Source organism: Corapipo altera, unplaced genomic scaffold, assembly GCF_003945725.1.
Source record: "Corapipo altera isolate COAL_440 unplaced genomic scaffold, ASM394572v1 73, whole genome shotgun sequence".
In the NCBI taxonomy this organism is placed as follows: domain Eukaryota; kingdom Metazoa; phylum Chordata; class Aves; order Passeriformes; family Pipridae; genus Corapipo; species Corapipo altera.
Genome location: NW_020884957.1, coordinates 2,065,968 through 2,090,644, shown reverse-complemented (window position 1 = coordinate 2,090,644; position 24,677 = coordinate 2,065,968). Strand labels below are relative to the sequence as shown.

Genomic DNA, 24,677 nt, shown 5'->3' with positions numbered 1-24,677 from the left:
TTCACAAATTATTCTGTGTCAAACAGGTAAAGAATCGATACATTGCTATTCTTTGTTACAGTATCACAAATGGGAATATCAGCTGTATTACTTCATAGCCAAATAATGAGCTATTAGAAAATAAATGCTTAAAGACATGACCATGGTATAAGACTATAATCAGGAATTATTCGACAGGCCTGATTTGCCCCTGTTTAGTGTCCACAGATAAGCAAAATTAATGTAAAATAGGAACAGGGATAACAGAATCACAGAATCCCCTCAGTCTCCTCTTCTCCAGGCTGAACAAACCAAGTGACCTCCACCAATCCTCATATGGCTTCCCCTTAAGGCCCTTCACCATCTTCGTTGTCCTCCTTTGGACACTCTTTAACTGCTTAAAATCTTTCTTATATTGTGGTGTCCAAAAGTGCACACAATATAGAAGGTGAGGTCACCCCAGTGTAGAGCAGAGTGAGACAATCCCCTCCCTCGACCAGCTGGCTATGCTTTGCCTGATGCCACCCAGGACATGGTTGGCTCTTCTGGCTGCCAGGGCTCTGGTCATATTCCATTGATCAGGGCCCCCAGGTCCCTTTCCGTGGTACTGTTTTCCAGCATCTCATTCCCCAGTCTGTACACACAACCAGGGTTTTCCCATCCCAGGTAGAGAATCTCTCACTTGCCCCTGTTAAACTTCATACAGTTGGTGATTGCCCATCTTCCTAATTTGTCAGAATGTCTCTGCATGGCCTCTCTGATCCTGAGGAAGTTGAGAGCTCCTCCCAGTTTTGTGTCATCACCAAACTTATTTAGTATTCTTTCAAGTCCTGTGTCCAAGTTGTTAATGAAGATGAAGAGAAATTGGCTGAGGATAGAGCCCTCTAGAACCCCACTAGTGACCATATGACAGAGAATGTATGTTACCCCATTCACTATAACTATTTGTGTCTGACCTGGGAGCCATTTGCTTACTCATCACATAACACGGTTATCCAGCTGTATGCTGGACATTTTGTCCAGAAGGATGCTGTGAGAGATAGTATCAAAAACTTTGCTGAAGTCCAAAAAGATTACATCAGCTGACTTCCTTTGATCAGCTGGATGGGTTACCCTGTCATTGAAGGAAATCAGGTTTGACTAGCAGGATTTTATTCTCATGAAGCCATGCTGGCTGTGACCAATGACCGTGTTGTCCTCCAGATGTTTTTCAATACTTCACAGAACAATATTTTCCATTATTTTACCAGGCACTGAAGCGAGACTGATAGACCTGTAGTTTCAAAGGTCCCCCTTCTTACCCTTCTTGAAAATTGGGACAATATTTGCCAGCTTCCAGTCAGTTTGGACCTCTCTGGATTCCCAAGACCACTCGAAAATCATCAAGAGAGGCCTTTGCAACGACATCCAGCTCCTTGAGTATTCTTGGATGAATACCATCAGGCCCCATAGATTTGTAGGGGTCCAGCTGGAGCAGCAGATCCCACACAATTTCAGGGTCAATTGGGAGTTGATCATTCTCTCAGTCAGGGTCCTCCAGCTCAGGGTACTGAGACCCCCTTGGTCCATTATGCATGTTGAAGATAGAGGCAAAGAAAGCATTAAACACCTCTGTCTTGCCTATGTCTGTTTGTGAGGTGATCGTCCTTAACCTGTAATGGGCCAATGTTATTTCCACACTGTCTTTTGCCATTAATGTATTTGAAGAAACATTTTTTATTGTCTCCTACATTTCTGGCCAGCTTCAACTCCAATTGAGCTTTGGTTGCATGAATTTTCTTGCTACCTTTTACCTTTGAGACTTAAACCGCATGCAGAACCTTATATTTCTTTCCCTCATAACCGTTATAGCTATGCATTGCTCTGCTCAGAAATACAGGATCTGTGTCAATGCAGATAAGCTGTTTTGAAAATTAAACAAAGATATTCACTTTTTGAAGATAAAGCACAAAGTTAACAGCACTGAAAGTCAAGATCAACACCATCAGAACTGATGGCAGGTAAAACAGTCCATATGTTCCTGAAGGTCCATCTAAACAACTATCCTGTATCAAATTTAGGTATGTCATAACCTTACAAAAATTTTTGGAGATATCTAACCATAATGATACATTAATTTTTACACTAGAAATTAGAATTGTACAGTAATTTATTAGAATAAGAAAGATATTTTTTTAGATAATATTTACAGATACTATTTATGACAGTGTTCAGGCAAGATCTGTCTGAGATCTCATGAATCTCTGACATTTTGCCAGTACAGCAATATACTTCAGTCAGGATTTGAAATCAGTCCCTGAGTAGCACAACCCACTGTGTCAAGTAGCTATTTTTAATGAGTTTATGCATTTGTATTGTGCCAGCTATTCCTTGTCATGCTATTGGACTGTTAATGCAATAGGAGAGAAGCTATTAATCTTGGTAATAAAATGTTTGAATACAGAATATGCGAAGTTATGTGTAGCAGAAACATACAGAAGTTAATGGGCCAAATTTAGCACTGGCTTAATTCCACTCAAGTCACTGGAAATAAGCCAGGTCTCAGTCTGAGTTAATGACTTTTGTACTATGCTAGTGAATTTCTGTCATACATCTGACTTGGTATAATTTATTGTATTTTAAACAAAAAATGGTGTTCCACTCTGAGTGCACTCCTGGTTATTGTCTCAGCTATTCATGTGAAAGTCATTGAGATGATACTGAAGTGCATGTATACAGCAGCAAAGCCATTATCTGGTGAGACAGAAAAGTGTATTGTTTATTGAACTATCAATTATGATGAATAGGAACCAATATTAACCAGGAGTAACTACACTGATTCTGTGAAAAACTAATTTGTTAATGAAGTTTAAAAAAAAAACCCACATAACTAAACCTTATAGAAATGGAGTTTAACTTTTAACAAACAGGGCCAGTTTGTTAAGAACTAATGATCACATGCTCAACATTTGCTGTGGCAAATAGTGGCACATTATGGGAGCAATTTGCATGAAGTTAACTTACCAATTAAGAAATGACAGTTTCTAAGGAGCAAAACTTCTGCTTAATTACTCAATAAACAGACATGAAAACATTTCAAGTGGACTAAACACTTAGTGAACAATCACCTTTTGTGACAAGAGCTCTCTAGATTCTAGAGAAAAAAAGAAAATTTCCTGTCTACTCTGTTGGAGGAAAAATTATGTGATCTACTTTTTTCTTACCTTAATTTTCAGGTTTTCCTTCTCTGGACAACCTGTTCCACTGTCTCACCATCCTAATAAAAAATAAAATTCTCCTTATATTTAATATAAATATATTCTCTTTCCATTTAAATACATTGCCCTCTGTCACTAAAAAATCTTTCTCTATCTTTCTTATAATCCCCCTATAAGTATTCAAAGACCAAAATAAGGTCTCCCTGGAAACTTCTCTTGTTCAGGTTGAACAACCCCAATTCTCTTTGTCTTTCTTCATAGTAGAGGTGCTCCAGCCCTGCCCTCATTTTTGTGTCCCTCCTTTGGACCTGCTCTAACATGTCTTTGTCTGGCTTGTACTGTGGATCCTGGAGCTGGGCACATTACTCCAGGTGACATTTCATGAGGTGGAATAGAGGAGGAGAATTGTCCTCCTCGACCTGCTGGCCACAGTTCTTTTATGCGGTCCAGGATACCATTTGCTTCTGAGCTGCAAGTACACTTTGCTGACTTACACATAACTTATCCCCAAGTCCTTCTCTGTAGGGCTACACTTAATCAGTTCTTCACCTAGTCTGTATGGATACTGATAATTGTCTGACCCAAGGTCAGGACCTTGGAACTGGCCTTGTTGAACTTCATGAGGTTTACATCAGCCCACTCCTCAAACCTGTCAAGGATTCCTCTAGCTGGCATCCTTTCCCTCAAGTGAATCAACTGCACCACTCGTGTCACCTGCAAACTTGCTGAGAGTGCCCTCCATTTCACTATCTATGCCACTGATGAAAATATTTAATAGTATTGGTCCCAGTACACACCTTTGAGGGACACCTTTCACTTCTGTTTTCCATTTGGACGTTGAGACATTGCCCGCGTAACCCTTTGGATATAGCCATCCAGCCAATTTCTTATCTAACAGTTCTTCAAAACCATATCTCCAATTTAGAGGCAAGAATTTTGTATGAGTGGCCTTACAGAAGTTCAAGTAGATGATATTTGTAGCTCTTCCTGTGTCCAGGGATGCAGTCATTCCATTGTTGAAGGCCATGATTACTCAGGCATGATTTGCCCTTTGTGAAAACATCTTGGCTGTCTCTAATCACCTCCTTGTCTTCCATACATTTCAACATGTCTTCCAGAATGATCTGTTCCATGATGCTACTGAGTCTAAAAATGAGCCTTGTTGGTCAGCAGTTCCCAGGGTTCTCCTTATTATCCTTTTTAAAAACGGGTGCAATATTTCATTTTCTCCAGTCACTGGGGACTTTACATGACTGCCATGACTTTTCAAAAGTCACTCAGCATGCTTTTATGCATCCTGGAGTTTTGCAAGTACACATATTCAAAAGGTGCTCATGGAATTTGAAGCAGAAAATGTGGGAACGATTGTTCTTTTACAATGTCTGTTAGATGGTGTGTTCAGTTATTAGTATTTTATCACAGATAATAAAATTTTTGAAAAAAGTTTTTATATATGAAAGGAATTCACATGTGTCCTCTTTATTGACATGTTCATGGTCAATGTCATCAAATATGCAAACACAGTCATAAACAAAGCTATTACTTTGCTTCATAGAACAAAACAATTATGTTGGCAATAAATACAGTCAATGACCCTTTATATTGTGAAAAGGAAGTTCTGTTTTTTTCAGGGTTGTCAATCTAAATCTCCTTATTAATGCTGCTTTCATATATTCAACTCCTAATTCAGCTCCACCCCATTTCACTTACTCTTTGAAATTCAATTCAATGAAATTTTTATGTATATATTTTTTATCTTTTAAAAAAATAAATTTTATGTTCCCTTTATCTCTTCAACAAGAAATTCCAGGTAAGTTGAAAGTGCATCCATCAAGATGCAGTTTCCATCAAGCATCAGATAGGACAACACTAAATTACATATAAAATTACAGCACAATGGTTTCAGGTTTGCAATCCATTATTGTCTTACATGTCCTTTTTAAAGACATTCTCAAATACATGAAAAGCTATCCCTTTTTATTTTACGTAGTCAGCTTCATTACTCAAAGGAACAGCCTCCTGTGGCACTCTGCATTTTCTTTGAACTGCAATATGTTACACAGCCATCTGCTTTTGCAGGAAAAGTGTGAGAGTTAATACATTTTTAAAAAGAATTCCTACCCAGTGAATACACTTGTCTATACCATCCCTCTTCCACCCATCAGAGATTCTCTGCAGTGTGGCACAACTTCTTTCCCAGCTTCTGCCTATGCTAAACATATTTACAGATATAGCTCTCTTGGGAGTTCCCTTTCATGACATTTTATTTGGGTTATTTCCTTTCTTCAAAAACAAACAAACCAACCCCAAAACAAACAAACAAACAAACACAAAACCAAAAAACCAACCAACCAAACAAAAAGCCCCACACCACACTATATTTTTGAGCATATAGCATGATGCTATAGATCATCATCCCATCAACATCACGTGTCTTGGAAAAAGAAGCAAAGGATTTATTCTGGAAGATTTAATGTCAGGGACTTAACTGAAAGATTTGATCCAAAGGCTTAGTATATTTATAAGTACAGTAATTACATTTAATAAAGAGTTATTGAGGTAATAATTTTTTTCTGGTGAGAAATTCAAAGATGTAATCCACAGTTAGAGTTCATGGTGAATGAATCCTTTCTTTGCTTGTGAACCAAGATAATAAGTTTGTTTCTCTCCACACTAGGTGGTCCTACTCATTAAACTATTCATGGTCCAATTCAGATTCTTCCTCCTCCAGAAAATTCTTAGTGTCACTCTTTAACCTTAACCCCAGCCATTTACCTCCCATTACAAATACAGGTATGGAGTTTCATGCTTTTCATGCTTCTGTTGTGTCAATGAATTTAGGCTTTGAATACAGATACAACTGCATTTAGTAGTTCTTTTAGCAGTGGTCTGAGCCACCTCCCCTGGAGGGGGCTGGAAGTGGTTAGTCCCAGGTTAGTTTCCAGTGAGAGACCAATTGGAGCTGTTTTTCACCCCTGTGAAATTAGGATATTACAACAGCCAGAAGGAAGTTGTTAGCAGTGTGAGAGAGAGTTTAGAGACATGAGGTGAGAGGAGAGAGGCCTGCGGGTCCCTTGAGGGGGGTCAGGCCCTCTTCCCACCTCAGCCGGGCTGTGGCGAGCCCAGGACAGTATTAAAACTGAACTGGGTGCTGTGACTAAAGCTAGGGGGCTTTCCCCCCACACTGCCCAAAAAAGGTGGTAGCATGGACTTGAGAGGCCAGCCAGGGGGTTGGAGCTAGTCCCCCCCCACCCCGACAGGCAGGCAAGGCATTGGAGCCGAGTCAGAGATGGGCCAAGGGGTGATCCGGAGCTGGAGAAGCAGCTGCGATCACACAGAGCTGGAAGAACTCCAGGCAGAGGAGAGAGACCAAAGCAGTCTCGCTGCTATCCTCTCCCCCTATAACGATCTTGAGGTGAGACTGAGCAACAGAGAGACAGGTAGAAGGGCTCGGAGGAGGCCCTTCACAAGGTTTGGGTGGGGGCAGTTGAAAACCAAAGGAGGAGTGTGGGGGGGGGAGGAATGCCTCACCATGACACGTGGAAGCAGAGCAGCTGCAGTAGCTGAGACAAACCAAGCAGACTTTTTCTGGGTAAGGATTTTTGGTGAAAACTATTTGGGTTATAGGGACTGAGCAAGACCCAGTAACCCTGCAACCTGGAGAGGAAAGAGTGAACATCTTACTGTCTGGGAGGAACCATCACGAACCAGGGAGAAAGAACTCAAAGCTGACTCCCTGGACCTCATGATGAAGACCTGGTAAAGCAAATGTTCCTTTGCAGTCCAGGAGGAGACCTCAGCAGAAGCCGAGGAGCTGGTGGGAGTGCAAAAGACCCCTTCTCTGATACCCCAATGAGAGAGAGACTTTAACTATCGTCCTGGATGGTTTTTATTTTGAACTGATGTGGGAGGACCCCCAGGGGTGGTAGAGATTGTAATAATACTGTGTATTTATTTGCTTTTTAGTTTCTGTAGTATTTATTGTGTTAGTAATAAATTTTGATGTAACTCTCCCATGCTGAGTTGTGCCTGTCTGAAAACTTCTCTTCCGTGTTGAGGCAAATTGTGGGGAGAGCTTGGAGATTGATTTTTTGGGGTGAAATCCCCACACGGTCCAATTCAGTTTCTTCCTCCAGAAAATTGTTAGTGCCTCTCTTTAACCTCAATCCCAGCCATTTGCCTCCCACCCATTACAAATACAGGTATAGAGTTTCATGCTTTTCGTGCTTCTGTTGTATCAATGAATTTAGGCTTTGGATACAGATATTACTGCATTTAGTAGTTCTTTTAGCAGTTAAATTATTTATATACTATAAAATTGCGTAGAAACTGGGGAATGAGATGCTAGAAAGCAGTGCCATGAAAGGGACCTGGGGGTCCTGGTTGATGGCAAGCTGAACATGAGTCAGAAGTGCCCTGGCAGTCAGGAGGGCCAACTGTGTTCTGGGGGGCATCAGGCAAAGCATTGCCAGCTGGTTGAGGGAGGTGATTGTCCTGCTCTGCTCTGGTGCGACATCACCTTGAATATTGTGTGCAGTTTTGGGTACCACAATATAAAAATGATATAAAGGTATTGAGAGCAGCCAAAGGAGGGCTATGAAGATGGTGAAAGGTCTACATGGGACTCCATAAGAGGAGTGGCTGAGGTCATTTGGTCTGTTCAGCCTGAAGAAGAGGAGATTGAGGGGAGATCTCATTGCAGCCTACAGCTTTCTCACAATGTGAAGCAGAGGGGTAGACACTGATGTCTTCTCTGTGGTGACCAGTGACAGGACCAGAGGGAATGGCATGAAGCTGAATCAGGTGTGGTTCAGGCTGGATATCAGAAAAAGGTTTTCCACCCAGAGGGTTGTTGGACACTGGAACAGGCTCCCCAGGAAAGTGGTCACAGCACCAAGCCTGAGAGAGTTTGAGAAGCATTTGGGCAATTGTTTCAGGCACACTGCATGATTCTTGATGTGGTCCTGTGCAGGGGAAGGAGTTGGACTTTCGTGATCCTTACAGGTTCCCTTCCAACTCAGCGTATCCTTTGATGGTGTGAAAATAATTTTTTCTGTCACCATTTACAGAATCATAGAGCCTTAAGGGGTTGGAATGGACCTTAAAGATCATTCCTTAAAGATATCCCTAAAGATAGTCCCAATGCCTCCTGTTGTATGCAGAGATACCTCCTACTAGACCAGGTTGCTCAAGGCCTTATCCAACCTGGCTTTGAACACTGGCAGGGTTGAGGCTTCCACAATTTAGTACAAGATCAGCTGTTTCAGTTTCAAGCATCCCGCACAACGAACTGCCACTGTCACTGCATTTATAATGGATATTACATAAGTTAACATAATACAGCTATTGTCTGTTTTCTTTGGAGTGTCACCAGTTTTACAAAGAAAACAGACATAAATCATTACTGATCAGTTTCAAAATATGTTAACACATAGCACATTCTTAGGAATGAGTGGTTTTTTCTATTAATTGTTTCTATGTTACAATGCCTTTCTTAAAATGCTAGGAAAACACACATTTAAAAGATATTTGAAGATAAAGTCCTTAGTTTACTACTGCATGTGCTCTGAACTTCTCTGTTTCTGTATTCCACTTGAATTCAGTGGTCCTGACAAAATGCACACTTGTCGTATAGGCAAGAAGTCATCCATCTGTTCACAAAAGAGATAAAGACAAAAGGGAATGGTAGAACATTGTAAGTCTTGCCAATTCATGAGGCATTAGTGGGATCATCTTTAAAGAGCAGATGATCATACTCGCTTAGTCTTATTTAATCCCTGGAAAAGTCAGGATTTGGAAATACTCTCATTCAAGTCTGATCACTCACTGAAGTCTGATCACAGACAGCAGATAGTTTCAGTCATTAATGACTTGGCTTGGTTTAAAAACAAATTCCAGATAACAAAATCACTTCAAAGCTACATGGCAAAAGCATGTATCTCAATACAAAAGTTAAGCTTATATTTAAAGGTCCTCATTCTTTTTTAAGCATCTACTAACTATCCAGAAACTTAATAGAAACTCCAGAATAATTCTTTGTTTTGTTTATCAATGTCTACACTTCTTTATTAATTTCTATAGGACAGCGTTGTCATTAGAGGAAATAGACTCATTGTTCTTGATATAATTGAAGAAAGCAAGTAAGAAGCATTTTTCAAGGATTTTAGTTAGCCTACGTTACTAGAGGTGTTTACATTTTAAACAGACTTGAGGTTCCCAAGTTTCAAAAACTAACCTTGTCTAACCAAAAAATAACTTTTTTTTTAAAACACTTCTGTTTATAAACCATGTCCCTCTTTTTTCTTGTATGCAGTGAATACTTTAAAATTATTTGCAAGTTTCTTTCAATAGTTAAGTTAGATAATTTAAGCGCTCTCCAGTCTTACTTGCCCATAAAACTGTCATAAGCATATTAAAGCATAACCACATAAAAATGGCTTATCTAAAAATTAATGTCAAAGTAGTTTTCTGTTTAGTGCTAATGTCCTTTCATACACACAAAAGGAAGACTGAGCTCTCCCAGAAGACTATGAACTCACTGCACTTCTCTGTAATACAAACACACACACACACGTATACAGGGCACAGATAGTAAGAGCTGTCAACTTCCATTCATTAATTTAAAAGTTGTTGGCTTCCAGTAATTAATTTAACAATTATGTAAATTACTTTCTCTAAAGTACTGCACCCAGCACTTCCATCTCACTTGAAGGGGCAGAGAAGGTTTAATTTCCTAACTATTTTGCCTTTTACCTAAGTGAGCAAATTTTAATATCATAAAGTCTTTTGTTTCAGTGAGACAGTTACTTTTCTGCTAGAGGAACAACATCTTTGTCTCATTCTTTCCTTACTTTTACCAGTTAAGTCTATATGCTTCATACTTCTACAAGTATGAAATCCATCCTATATAAACTTTACTCAACCCCTGTGAAAAGTCTACCCTTGATCTGAGAAGACTGACTCATGCTGTTGAGTTGGGTATGCCTTGTAAAACAAGTAGAGCTAAACACCTTACCCAGTTTCCAGTAGTTTTATATTATTTGTGGAATTATTACTGTTCTTTATGTGTTTCATATACCCTGCTTGATGCTGTAGAAGATAAGACAATGCCCCACAGAGTTCAGCTGCCTAATGTTTATTTCTTATATTGGATAGCCCTTGTCTGATGTTTAGTTACATCAGAATGGATCAATTATTTCAGATGCAAACAGGAATGAAGGTGAAGTTTTACTATTTTTGGTCATAGCTACATGTGGAGAACTAATAATTCTCATCTTTGGCCTTGTTGCTTTCCAACGAAATTTTTCATTAACTTGAATGCATTGCTTGACAATTCCTCTTACATTATAGACTACGGACTCACATTTGTATGAAGAGGCACTATAAAAAGATGTCAGTATTTGCCATGAAGTTATTGTAGTTAGTTAGTTAGGCATTTGTATTATTTCACTGAGAGGGAAAATAATTTCTAATAGCTTTTTAACTAAAATTTGCAGAGTAGAAAATGTCAGTTTCAAAAATGTGAAAAGTATAAACAGACATTTTTCATTTCCCTGTGGATATTAACAATACTTCCCTAATAAGAAAGTTGTATACTTCATGAAGATTAAAAAAAAACCCTATTAAATTCAAAAATTTGAAAATCTGGAAGTTTCCAAATGTTCTTGTCAATTATCAAGTTCATAATATGTGCAATTTTAAAGTCTACCATGAGGTTTGTAAAGTTTTACTGTAAAGTAAATTTTTATTCTAAAGGGTTCATCTTCTATCTGAAACAAGAATCAAAGTTCTTCTCTGTTGGCAGATACTAGGGTCCTCCCTCTGGCTTATGAAATACTTGGATCAGAGTTATAGGAATACTTAATAAGAAATTATATTTTTTTCCCAAGAACAGTTCAGGACTGGAGCAGAGGTGATATGATTGATGCTTTCCAGGAAAAATGTTGTTCTACTTTTAGATGGAAAGAAGTTGCATTCCTTATACAGTCCTCTACAAATCTGTATCTAAAACTCAGCAATTAGAACTCTTATTTCTCTCAAGGTGTTTTCTTTCTGACAGTTGATAACTGGAAATGAACACTAAGTAAAAAAAGAAAGAAAACAATCCCTTCACACAAGCTCATACCACTGACAGTAACATTCTGACACAGATACGAATATTTAAGTTGGTATAATTGATGCACAGTAACAACTTCAGAAACTATTAACGATAATGGTAAATGGTGAATGACAAATGGAAAGGTAGAATCATTTAACTGCACTACAATTTAAATTAATTTAATATAATTAAAGATTGCAGTTCATTTAGTGCATGTTTTTCTCGCTGATGATCTATCAAGGCAGGCAAGTTACTAACTATGTGAATTCTTGTCCTCTTTAATACATGTATAAAGAAATGATTGAAATAAATATTGCAGGAAGTCCCATGACTTTAGATACCTTTAGTAAGTACACATGATCAACAAAATCTTATGTTTTCTGTTGAGAATTAGCACTTGTTTGCACATCATACAAACTCACATCTCAAACATACTTTTTGTCAGAGGGTGGCCATTCTTTATATCCAAACCACTTCCATCCAATTGTGCAAACTACCACTACATTACATAGAACTTCTTAGATTGTCATCTGGAGACATATGACATGTACATTGAAGACCATTTACGGTATGTCCTACCAGAAAGAAAGGATATTCATTTTTTTTTCAGTTTAAAAAAAAAAAAGAAAAAAAAAAGAAACTTTTAAAAGGAGGTCTGTCACATGGCTGAAATAGATTCCTAGAATGAATCTCTATTGAATTAATTCAGTGTTGGTGGGGTTTTTTTGTTGTCTTCATTGTTTGGGGTTTTTTGTTTTGTTTTTAATTAATTTATGGGGGTTTTTTTTAAATGTAAAAATTTTTAGCTGGTCAGAGGCAAGTCTACAGGGTAGTTTCAGCATGCCACCAGGTAAATTTTGTTTAAATACTGTATGCATTTATCCATAGTAGATAATCAGTAATATTCAGCACTGCTGCAGACAAAAATGTTACCATGTTAACAAAGAAATTAATTTTTTTTATGGAAACAAAAATGTTTTAGTGGGTTTTGATGTTCCTTATTCTTCAAAACAGAATATTCTTTTTTTTTTTCTCTGGGACAGCTTTCATTGAACAGCTCCTTAACTGTGGAGTTTTTTTAGGAGTACTATATCTATAAAAGAATATCTGTGAAAGAGAGCTCACTGTTTTGCAGAGGAACCATTCAACTTCATTGGTGGGGCTCTGAAGGTTTAATTTGCCAGTTTGATGACACTAGAAGACACTGTAAATTGAAGTGATGAAGTCTTTAAAATTCTGATTGCTTTTCAAGTTTTAAAATTTATGGAAATAAAAAGGAGATTTTCAACATACAGCTAGATAAAGCCTTGAGCAAGCCAATCCAAGTTCACCAGCTCTTAGCAGCAGGTTGGACTGTCTGGCCTCAAGTTCCATTTTGGTCTCTCTTTTTCAATGTTTGGGTTCCAAATATTTAAAAACTCATCCTTTCACAACCTTGAAGATTTTAACCATATTTTCTAGTAAATCTGAAATTTTAATTAAATGTTCTGAAGCTATGCTCACTTTGTATACAGCAAATAGTTAAAAAAAAGGTATAATTAATTCTCACTTTGACAACATAATTTAATCTAATTTAGTTCAATTTAGAACAATAGTGTGGAAATTCTGACATTATGCTGTGATCTTGTCTTTAGCTTCCCGTCAAGGCATTTTTTCTGACCCTCCAGCACAGGCTAATGAGGAAGTTAAACATATGAACTGTTCTTGTTCTTCACATTGCAAAATAATTTCATCGAATGAAAGAACTTGAAGTGGTAGCTTCAATGGTTTCAGAGAAACTGTAAAAGATTACTGCTCTTTTTACCCCTTTAGACAGCAAAAATTAGCAGTCAACACATTTGCATAGTTTGCTGCTTTTTGTTCTAACTACTTTTGCTCCAAAAAGACCGGACGTTCTGAAGTATCTTTGTGAAGAGATGCATTCTGGATTTAAATAGCGTAGCACGGTCTCACTGGCAGTCTCGAAAAAGAGAAAAAAAGTCTTTAATAACCTTATACGTCCTTGGAAGGGTCAGAAAGGGAAGTCATTTACAGCAGCAGATATTGAGATACCACCAATGTGTTCAAAGCTGTCTTCATCTGGTAAATGGTTGAGAGTGGCATGACCCTGTGACCCTGCCTACAGCCCCCAAGATTTACAGAACATGTCATGATTTTTGCAGTCCCTAAATGCTGCTGTGATGCAACAGCTACTGTTTTTGAGGGTAAGGTAAGGGTTTGTCTCTCTGAATGACACATTAATCCTATTGAGCTCAGATTTCATTACAGTGGTGATCTGTGGCCCTTCACAGCTTGCGTCCATGACTGGCAGAGGCTCCCAGGTATAAGATGGAAATCTTCTTTTACAGAAAAACGGTAAAAAGTATTTTTTTTGTGTTATGTTTCATATTGGAACATACCTTTTTTCTCCTAAAAAGAAGACTAGCTACACAAAGAAACTGAAATTTCAGGTGCTTTCTTCATAGATTTAATTGTCTTCTACTTTGATTTTAGTATGTAGTATGAGTACACTTCCTTCATTAACTCAGCTATTGCAGAAGACCAGTAAGGAATACAATTAGTCTTTTATTACTGCAGCAAGTGGTGGCTTCTGAAGAGACTCTCTAGTTGATGAACAATTGTACAAAAAAGGTGGTACATGCCTAACTTTCATGTTTCTTAATCTAACTACGTTTCTGAATCTTCTTTCTCTTACTGAAGTATGTTGTTGTACTGTACTGTTATAGAAGTTTAAGGGGGGAGGCCTGTAAAGTCTCAATCACAGAATCACACATAGTAGCTTTATGGTGGATTAATTAATTCTAATTTCCAAGAGTCTTGAGGAATAAGTATTAGTAAAAACCAGAAATGACTGAATGACCACAGAAAAGATATAACTTCTGTCATTGGCTGTTTTCTGTGCTCACTGGGTATATGTAAGAAAAAAGTTCCTAATATTTCATTGAGGAATCGAGATGTGTACAAAACTCAGCTTCTCAGAGCACTCGAAACTAACTTGTCTTGCTGGTGATGTCTGTGACAACTAATTCTGTTGACACAGAGGTCTGGGAAAAGGATTATATTATCTGTGAACGTAGAATCCCCGTGGCTCTCTAGAACAAGGCAGTATTATTAATGTGAAATTTCTCGTCTGACAGGAAGCATAGATAATTTTCTTTGAGGCTACGAACTGACATGACACTTGGAGTACATTACTTTCAACAACTGATATCTTTTTCAACACCATTAAGAGAACCTTCTCATCTTTTAGATGCCCATTAGTTACTTTGCTTCAACTGTGGCAAATCTCTCTTTTCTCCTTAGTACTGTCCTTAAGCAAGTCATCCAACATGCAATAAATTCCCCACAGTTTTTTTGCATTTCTTAAGCATTGCAGCAATCAACAAGTACATGGTCAGTCTGGTTAACAGCAAAGAAAGTTCTGTATATTATTCTGTGAACATTGCTGTGTGGAAGAATGGTGATATATCACTGTGCTAAGAAGATACATTCCTTTTGTGTTTAATACTTCAGATTGAAGACTAGTGGAGTCAGAAGGGCTGTTGCCTATCATTTGACATAACATTTGTCGTGAAACGAGTGTTTTAAGGTCGCTCAAAAAACCCCCAGTGAAATACCACTGTGATTGTTTTCTCACTTATCTGGTGAGGGGTGGTGTGGGGTGGGGGATGCACCACCACACCTTCTTCCATTTTTTTTTTTTTTTACTTAATTGCCTTTTTCCCTACTATAAAATAGTGAAACTTTCCTAGATGTAAAAGATTCCATTCCTAACCCATTTCCTGTACTACTTGCATGAGCACACAGTGCTCCCTGGTTGTTCTGCTCTGTTTAAAAGTGAACTTGACTTGAATGACCGCAAAAGCATTCAGTTTCCAGAGCTTTCCAGAGTTTATGCATATTAGCATTTGTGTTTTTCCAAAACTTAGCAGTTTGCTTATCAGAAATTTGCTTATTAGAAATTGAAGATGAATAGTCCTATGATTCATTCTGCAATATTGGTAAACAGTAGATTTTCTTCAGACCCACCTTGGGAAACTCTACTGCCTTAATAGTTGGTGTTTTTTTCCCGAATGGAATAGTGGGACCATGTAAGATCTCTTCCAAAAATGTATACTACTGAATGTTAAAGCTCATAATTATTGCCAGTATAATGATGTTGTAAAAACAATATTGTATTCAGTAAGAAACTATATTTCACCATACTCTCTCTGATACTTATATATTCCCATGAACACCTATGTATTTATTCAGTTAAAATATGCTCCTGAATCTTCTGAATTAACAGTACAGACATTCACTATTCAATTACATCCCTAACAAAAAATATTTTTTTGAATTGTGCTGAAATACAATGCATGGTTCTATATTAAATCTTATCTCTTTGTTAAAGTTACTGTTTCAATTCTTAGTATTAATTCTACCAGTGAGTATACTATCTTAATGAAAAACTACAGAGAAAGCAAACAGCAAGGTCTTCATAATCTTAAATCTAAATTGGTGCTCGCTGACCAGCTATCCAGTTAATCTTCACTAGTGCAACAATGACAATTTTATTTACATTTCCTTGAATTTAGAAAGCTTCTGATTTAAATAAAGGCAATTTGGCTGAGGTTGTAAAACACAATTCTGTGCATCATTTGCAGTGTGGGTCATTTCTGTTCACAGAAACACAATTTATGAATATATATTAAGTTTTAGTTTCTTCATTAGTTTTTCATTACTGTTTACTACCAGTTCCCAAATTTGTTAGTCCGTATGTCATTGTTGCAATATAGTATTTGCTCTGAGTTTGTCTAACAGCACACTTTAATCAATGAAGGTGGAATTTACTTCAACACTCTAGACAAGAAATTCTATTTCAGCCATGGTATTCTGGTAATATTATTGCTCTAGTAATAATTTCTAGTATTGTCTCTGGTCATATTATCTACTACTGATTTATAGGTGCCATACTAGCATCAGTTTTCTCTAGACAACTAGTAACAGTCTAATAGATCACAGCATTTCCCAAACTTTGCCATTATTATTTTAATAAACAATTATAAGATGCATTTGGAAAAGGTTGGCCATTAGAATGTGTGCATTTTCTTTTTTCAGCTGCAGAAAGAGCATTACTTGGAAAAGTAGAAATTAACTCCTGGTATAATTTTTCATTAATAAAAAGGTATAATTTTCCTTGATTCCTTAGACCTCTTGCACTCCAAGGTATTACAACTGAATCCATCAGACCAGGTAATACTAGTGAAAAATTTGTAAAGTCTTGTGTTAAAGAATGAAGTATGGATTTTCTTTAATCTTTTCACTTGAGAGGCCAGAGTTTATGAAATTCCTTCTCATTTGAAGAAGGAAGAAGGGGCCTGGAAAAATGTGCAGTCAAAATACATGTAAACAAATGCATGCAAAATTCACGGTATGTTTTATAAACTACATAGCAAAAAATGACTGGCTGGAAGCAATGTCATTTTGTTTTATCCCTTCACTCTTTCTGTCTTTATAGATTTTGGGAGCTTGTATTATCAATACATTTCCTCTTAATTTAATTTACTTAATCTAAATATAACATAAACACACAACCTCTCCCCACAAAATGCATATTTGGGATAACGCTAGCACTGCTATCCAGAATAATTAAAGATCAAGCCGGCTTGACAATAGTTCAAACATATCAACTCAATGAGATAGAAAATCAGATTCAGTAAGGCTGGCCAGGGTGAGATAAGGTCCTTGGTGCTGAGCTTTGTGCAAACCTCCCCCACACAAATAAGGAAAACAAATCATGCAAAAATACACAACCCCCCAGAAAACCCACCACCACCAGTTAAAAAAACCCACTCATCTACTAAAGATCCCGATAATTAATAAAAGGCAATAATTAAAATTGCTGTAATAGGACAAAAAATCTCGTGAAACTTTACCAATGGTGTTGTTTAGAGGCTGCCTACTGGTTTCTTGAAAGTTCATGCCACCCAAAAAAGTGCATAGCTCATAGAAGTTTTAGTTTTCTCACTGCACTCAAGGAAAAAAATATAGCCTATATTGGGCAGTTTACACAGAATATTTTTGCTATCACATACATAGTGCATATCTATTCACATGAATTTTGGTTTTTTCTTACCTGCTAAGCATATAACAAAATTTCCCTTCAACAAGACCTGAAAGAAACATTTAATCTGAAAATCAGAAACAAATTCTATTAGATAAATCTAGAATAATGTCTTATGGTCCTGTTATATTATCATGTTATAATGAATTTTTTTATACTTTACAGTGGCAAAAAGTATCCTAAAAGTCATTGCAAAAGCATTTTTCAAGTCTATAGTATTGAAAGAAAGGAAATTTCATACTCCTTTATACTGATCTGCTGTTTACGGGGGCAAGTAAAATCCACGCATGGGAAAAAAAAAATAAAACGACAAAATATTTCATTGTATATACCTTTTCTTCTTTTTGAAAATCAAGATACTTTGATTGGGAGGAATTCTGAAGATCACCAAATTCCAACCCCCCACCATGGGCAGGGACGTCTTCCACTAGACCAGGTTGTTTAATGACCCATCCAACCCGGCCTAGAACACGTCCACTGATGAGGCATCCACAGCTTCTCTGGTCAGCCTGTTCTAGTGCTTTACCACCCTTACAGTAAATCATTTATTCCTAATATCCAATCAAAATCTGTCCTCTTTCCATCTGAAACCATTCCGCTTTGTCCTATCACTACGTGCCCTTCCTGGATGCCCACTTTTGGTACTGGAAGACTGCTATAAGGTCTCTAAATGCACAGAATGAGAGTTATCAAGGAAATGGCAACATTCTGACACAAATTCTTTGGTATCTTCTACAGCTTAGGGTGTGTTGGCATGTTAGAGGAAGCCTAAAAAAAAGACTAATACTTCTCTGTCCTTAGGCTTAACAGATAATAGGTGGCATAATATGGAACAAGGTGAATACTGACCAAGCTGTTTGTCCTGCAATGTACTGTCTTTTTCTTTCTCTGAAAGAGAATGAAAAATGAGGACTTCCAAAGCATACACTCCAGGGACCATCATTTCAACTTGCTTAACAGGAAAAATATAACATTATAGTTTTCTGACTGAAAAATGAAAAAGATACTTTTTGTAACATTATAATTCCAACAGATTATTCCTGACTAATTCACCCTGAGATGCTGTAGCTATAATTCTGCTACCAGAGACATTTGTGAAAAAAGTGACAAAAAGTAGAGCAGTTAACTTTTAACATGTGAAATGTTAAAATGAGCAGGGAATCCTCAAATGACCTATAAAATTGTCATTATTGGACTCCCTAATCTGCTTTTGAAAGAGTGAAGGACTTCACCCATAAACTGTAAGAAATCTGGCAAATGACACCTTGCTTATAAAACAACTGGTGCTATTCTAAAAATATGACTAAGGTTAGGTCTCACCTGATAGTCTTTTCTGACTGCTTTTACTTCTTCAGTTAAGCTTCGTGGAAACCGAACAACCACATGTAGAGATAAAACATGGTATAATCTGCAAAAGGAGTTTTCCTGATTACACCAGTTAGCGAATGTCTTGTATTCTGCAGTCTGTTTATCTATTTACAATAATTAATTTGACTTATCTGCCCTACCTATGGTTGATTTTGCTGTCAAAGTAAAGCCCTACCCTTTCAATGTAAACTGGATTACACGTGCCCTATTTAAATATAACATTTTGCCTATTTGTCTTCTGTGTTTTTGAGTATAATGAATTACTGTAATCAAAATCATCACATTCCATGCTACTGAAAAGAAAAGGAAGTAGTCTAATATTATGGCTCATAAAGAGGATAATATTCTTTCTTTCTGTTCAATTCTATTTTTTAGAGGGGCAGATTTTTGGAAGATGATGTAGTGCATCTGGCTCCAAATATCAACTAAAATTTATAAAATTCATTTCAATTTAATCTCTTAATATAAATTATTTTCCATCTTTTGCACAACTAGTTCTCCTAGGAGACCTGTCCTCAACAGCAGAGGCTGGCCTCACACTTAAGGAGATGTGATGTGAGGTCTGAGACACCTTGTCCATTAACACCTTGCAGAGGTGCATTTACTATTGCCGTAGGGGGAAGATAAATGGCATATTTTGAGATCTTGTTTGTTCCTGCACTTAAAACCATTTCCAAAGGGAATTTAAAAGTCAGTACATATGGCACAAATGTAATTCTGGACTGAGCTTGCATATGAATTACAACTCAGAGTCAATACCACCATCTGTCCAAAAAGTCCTTTCTGATCTCCTTGCTCAAAATGCAACAGAATCAGAGAAAGCAGGCAACACCATGAGACAAACAGAACAAAGCAGCTGACTCTTCGTTGTAATAAGAAATGAAGTTAAAAAGAGGTGCTTGATAATAGGCCTTCAAATCTAAACACATTATTCCTTTATGGTCTATCACTTAGTCATTGACTGAATTTCTTCACTAACCCTCAGACTGTCTTAATACTCTATAATGACTATAAAAACTGTTGTTATGAAGAGAAATTTTGGCTCAGCCTGAAGCTTTCCACTAGAATGTCTTATTCCACAAATAACTACAATGCGGTCAAGTAGCTGCTGATTCATTAAGGCATCATTATTTATAAAAAATGGCCAACTGTGATTTGTTGAACTAATCATTGTCTTTTGATAACCATTATTTCAGTCTAGGAATGAACTAAGTAATACTTGAATACACTTTGTATATAAAAAGATTTAATTTATTGGAAATTTACCAACACAACTAAGAATTTTTAATCAAACAAATTAATAATTTTTATAGTTACTTTTGCAGAGAAAAAAAATCAGATCAGATTTTCTTCCTTAAATAGGCTGTTTCTATGTTTGTATCAGTATTTGCTTAACTTAAATCTGAACTTGAATTATGGATAAAAATACAACTTTTATTGGTACATTTTGGTTGACAACAAATATGGACAAGAGTTGAAAGCAGCTTTACCACTATTTTCTTTGCAAAGTAGGACAAACATCTCCTGCATTTTCCAAAATGAAATTTTAAAGAGAAAAAAATTTCCTACACCTTCATATTCCATATAATTATTTTTTAATGGTTTTTGCCAATGTATTGAAAACTCTTAAGAGATTATATCATAACAATGCCACTACAAAACAAATAAAACTGCAATTAAAAATTATACTATGTGGCAAGTGCAGCTGCATTAGATTTACTGGAAAGAAGAATAGAACTAAATGGAAAAGCAAAAGAAATGTCCTCTTAACCTGAAATTTACAGTTCAGTATCAATCCTGTATATAAATACCCCTTTCAAATCAAGTTATCTATTCAGGAAGCAAGGGAGGATATTTGGTCTTTTTCTTTTGTGTTTACATTAGACAGCTCAAAGGATCAGTTATTTATTAAAAAAAGGTTACCCTAAGGCCTTAAATTAGGGAATAGGAACATAGTAAGCTTAAAAAATTGAAAAATCCAAAGATTAAAAAGCACTGGAAAAGTGTTTGGGCATGAGGATTCTAAAGAATCTGTGAGTTTTTATATTGACTGGGCTCCTGAGCCTTAGGTTAGCCAAAGAAAGTTAAAAATACCGTTGCAGAGAAAGCCAACCACTTAAAAATCAGATATTTGAAGACTTCCTGGTCACCCCTGCAAATCTTCTAGAGTTGATACTATTCCGAGTTCAGAATTCTGAAAGGATTTGTGAAAAGCTAATATGTTCTGTCACTATGAAGAACACACTGAATTGTGAGGATCTGTGGCCTGACTTGACAATACAAGGAGCAGACCTAGAGCTGTATGACAACTAATGTGTTGATTCAGTGCTTGTTAGGGAAGCAAAAGCTTTGCCCTAGCAAAAAGACACTGGAAAATGTGACTGAATTCTCCATCTCCTTAAAAAATCTCACTGAAAGCAGAAAAATCTCACATGCTGCAAAGACACAAAAGTCAAATTTTACAAAATATGAAGAGATACAGAGTGCCTCCAAGGCTCTTAGACTGCAGTATAACTTACATATGTCAAACTCCTCTCTAGGACAGGAATTACAAGTCTGAATGTAAAGCATGCATTTATAAATGCATGCTTTCTTTTGGGAAGTAAACAGCTACTGGTACACATACTTTCAAAAGGATGTACAGTAAAACTGCAGATACTCTGAGAAGGTAACATATATAAGAGAAATACAGTGTGTTTTCTTGTAGATTAATCCAGGAGCAAGGTAAAATTGTTCTGCCAATGAGCAACTGTGTGAATATGGGCTACATTGTATCCACTCCACTCTTTCCTACTGTCCCTAGAGGTATTATTAGCTCTTAAGAATAAAGAATGACAATAGTAATTATAAGTCTGGAATAACGTTTTTATTCATAGACCTCCGTGTGCTTTACAAAAAGAGGTGAAATTCACTCTTTGTGATACAAAGTGAGATGAAATGGATTCAGCAAAAGTTGTTCTTGACACTAACCAAGTCTCCTGATTTCAATTCAAATGTGTCATTCATCATGGATGCAATGACGTATTTGAACAGTGGATAGCATACAGGATTCTTACTCTTGATGAGGCTTCTAAAGGTAAATGGATATAATCAAGACTAGAACACGAAAACATATCCATTAAGCAGTTAAAAACTCAAACCGGTAGTAGTATATCATCCTATATTGTGCTCAAAACTTGATGGGTAAACATCCAAAGACATTAGGACAGTGCCTGAAAATAAGAATCTGGGTCCTGATTAGTTGTTTTCCCATCATGTATAAATGATTTACATTATGGGATCTGCAGAGCGCTCTGCAGAGTAACAGCACGGGATATTCTATTACAAAGCTAATGTTTAATTAGCTGTCTGAAACCTGACTGATTAATGAAATATGCTCATACATTTAGCATTAATCCACTATTAAAATCATGTATAATTTCAGTCAAGAAGATTATATTCTGCTTTAAATCCAGTTGAGACCTTCGAAGATACTCTTAATGTCAAGCATTTTTAAGTTGCTGGTTAAACATTATACTAATTTTGTGTGTGCATAGCATACATACTCCAGAAATGTATTTTTAAAATTATTTTGAATTTTATTTTTTGACTAGATTAGAGATGTGATACAAAATTGTGGAATTAATTTTTCTGTATTCTAAACTAAAATTTATTTCTAAATTGCAAACTAAATCTTAGAATACAAAATCTCAATTCATGTTATTATATCCTTTTATATTCTTCTTAACTTCTCCTGTTTGGTGTTTATGGGTTTCGTGTGTGTGTGTGTGTGTGTGTTTCCCCACAAAGTATCATAGATCATCTTGATAATTCTCTTAGTTGTAAAGATATGTCTGTATTTATTTTGTCTGTGTCTATTTTTCAGTCCAAAAAGATATGCAGTTAGTCTGTTCTAAAAGACTTTTACACTGAACTCCCTTAAAAATTAAGTTAGGAATAGTTTAGATTTTAAGCTCTATACATGCCTGTATATCTCCACCAAACTTCAAAACAAAACAAAAAAACCCAACCAACCAAACAAACAAAAAAAACCCCACCAGAAATATCAAAATCAAATAAATACTCTAAAGACTTTTAGTAATTTTTTGCAGACTCAGCTGATTTAAGTTGTAGAGCATTACCTTATCTGAAGTGTTTGAGGTCCAGTGGTCACTAAAATGTGACCCTCTTGGAAAGAGCCTAGAGCATATCTAATCTTCAGATATATCGCTAGAGTTGGAAAGGATTTCATATGATCCTGGGTGGAGGATTAAAATTTAATCAGGATGACAGAGAAATGAGACATACTGTGTACCTGATTTAGATCCACAAAAGGAAACTTGCATTGAAGGATCAGACCTTGCTCAATATGTTTGACTACAGCTCCTGTCACTAAAAAAACTTAGAAATAAAAGTGAATTACTGAATAAATAAATTAACAGAAATTCAACGCATATGAAATGCTTAATTGTGAACAGCTGGCATTTTTTATCATCCATTCCATCCTGTTATCACTTATTTATGAAATGAAATGATGAATTATTATACTTCTCACTATGTTTTCATACATGAATCTGTTGTCAGCTGACTTCTGAAATGAGTACACTTCAAATGAAAATTATTATCTGTTTTAAAATTCTGTCAATAATAGTGATGTCAAAGATGTCTTACAGAAAAATAAATATAAAAATTAAAAATTAATTCTCAGTTTATAACATAGTAATATTTTCTCCATAAATTAGGAAGAAGAGATAATGAATAGCAATGAAATTATTTAATTCTGTGATCCAGCAGTTCTTACTGAACGTATTGATTAGAATTCTAGAAAACTACTAAAGGAAGTAAGAAAGAAAGTAAATAATTGCGTGCCTCCTCAGATCTTTGGAAAGACCCATCAAGAACTTAAAGCTTGAGAAATTAAGACTAGTTACTGCATAGATGAATCCTAGAGATCTCTGTTTTTCTATAGAAGTGAGGTAGTTTTTACCATTTAAGAACAAAAATACTATTCTGTCAGATTTTGGCAGAAAATTATCATCCCACCTGGAAGGTGGGCAACCAAATGTGAGAAGGTCATTCCTACAACTAACTTTGTCTCCCATCCCAAGCAGCAGGTTTCAAAGGCTGAGAAGTTCATCTTTGCACAGCTACGCCATAACTGGGAGATTGGACGGACAAAGTCTCAGGGAAAGGACTGAACTAAGGAAATGTAAGAAAGACAATCTGGCAGGTAATGATCAATGGGAAAACAAAGAAAATGGAAAGCAAAACTTCACAGTAGGGCTCTCCACAGCAGAGCTAAATGAATCTGTATTCTTGTGGCCCAGTAACTCTGTTGTTACTTGCAACAAACAATGTTTTATGACATGCTTCCAGACCCATCTGGGCTGGGCTTGGTTTGCCAGAAGGCTTGTTATATCCTATAACAGCACTTGTCTAATAATGAGTTATCTAATATTTATCTGAGTAAATAAAAGCACTGTACCCCTTGATTTGGCACTTTGATATGACAAATTTTAAAAGTAGACATAAATTCCACAGCAATATCCCTCTACTAAAATATTAATATCTCCATATTTTCTGTGCAATTCCCCCTGAAGCCCTGCAACCTCCACCAGCAGGCATGCCCTTGCTTTGCTGGAGGCACAGTGTTGTCAAGACACAAGAAAGCACCAATCAAAGAACTGCATAAATTTTTAAGCATTTTTAGCAGCACATCTCCTTGAGCCTCTTAGGCACAGGAAAGAATATTTTGATTTTGTCCATAGCAAGTAGAAATATCTTCATATGAATTCTGACCACTTTCTGATACATAGATTGAAATAAAATATTAAAAAATGCTATTTCTAGTTAGCTTAACATATTCAATGATCATATAGTTCAACTAAGAATTGTGAAGGAACAAGATTCAGGATGGGAGAGATTCCAGGTGTGGAGAAAAACATACAGT

The 24,677-nt window shown here is 36.5% G+C and overlaps 1 long non-coding RNA gene across 1 annotated transcript; it reads right to left on the bottom strand.

The window, feature by feature from the left end:
• Positions 1–8,740: 8,740 nt before the first annotated feature.
• On the bottom strand, positions 8,741–22,939 carry LOC113956828. The gene is made up of 3 exons (XR_003530962.1): positions 22,870–22,939; positions 11,710–11,849; positions 8,741–8,827 (listed from the first exon to the last, which is right to left on the bottom strand). It is a non-coding gene; the product is annotated as an uncharacterized LOC113956828 (long non-coding RNA).
• Positions 22,940–24,677: the final 1,738 nt, after the last annotated feature.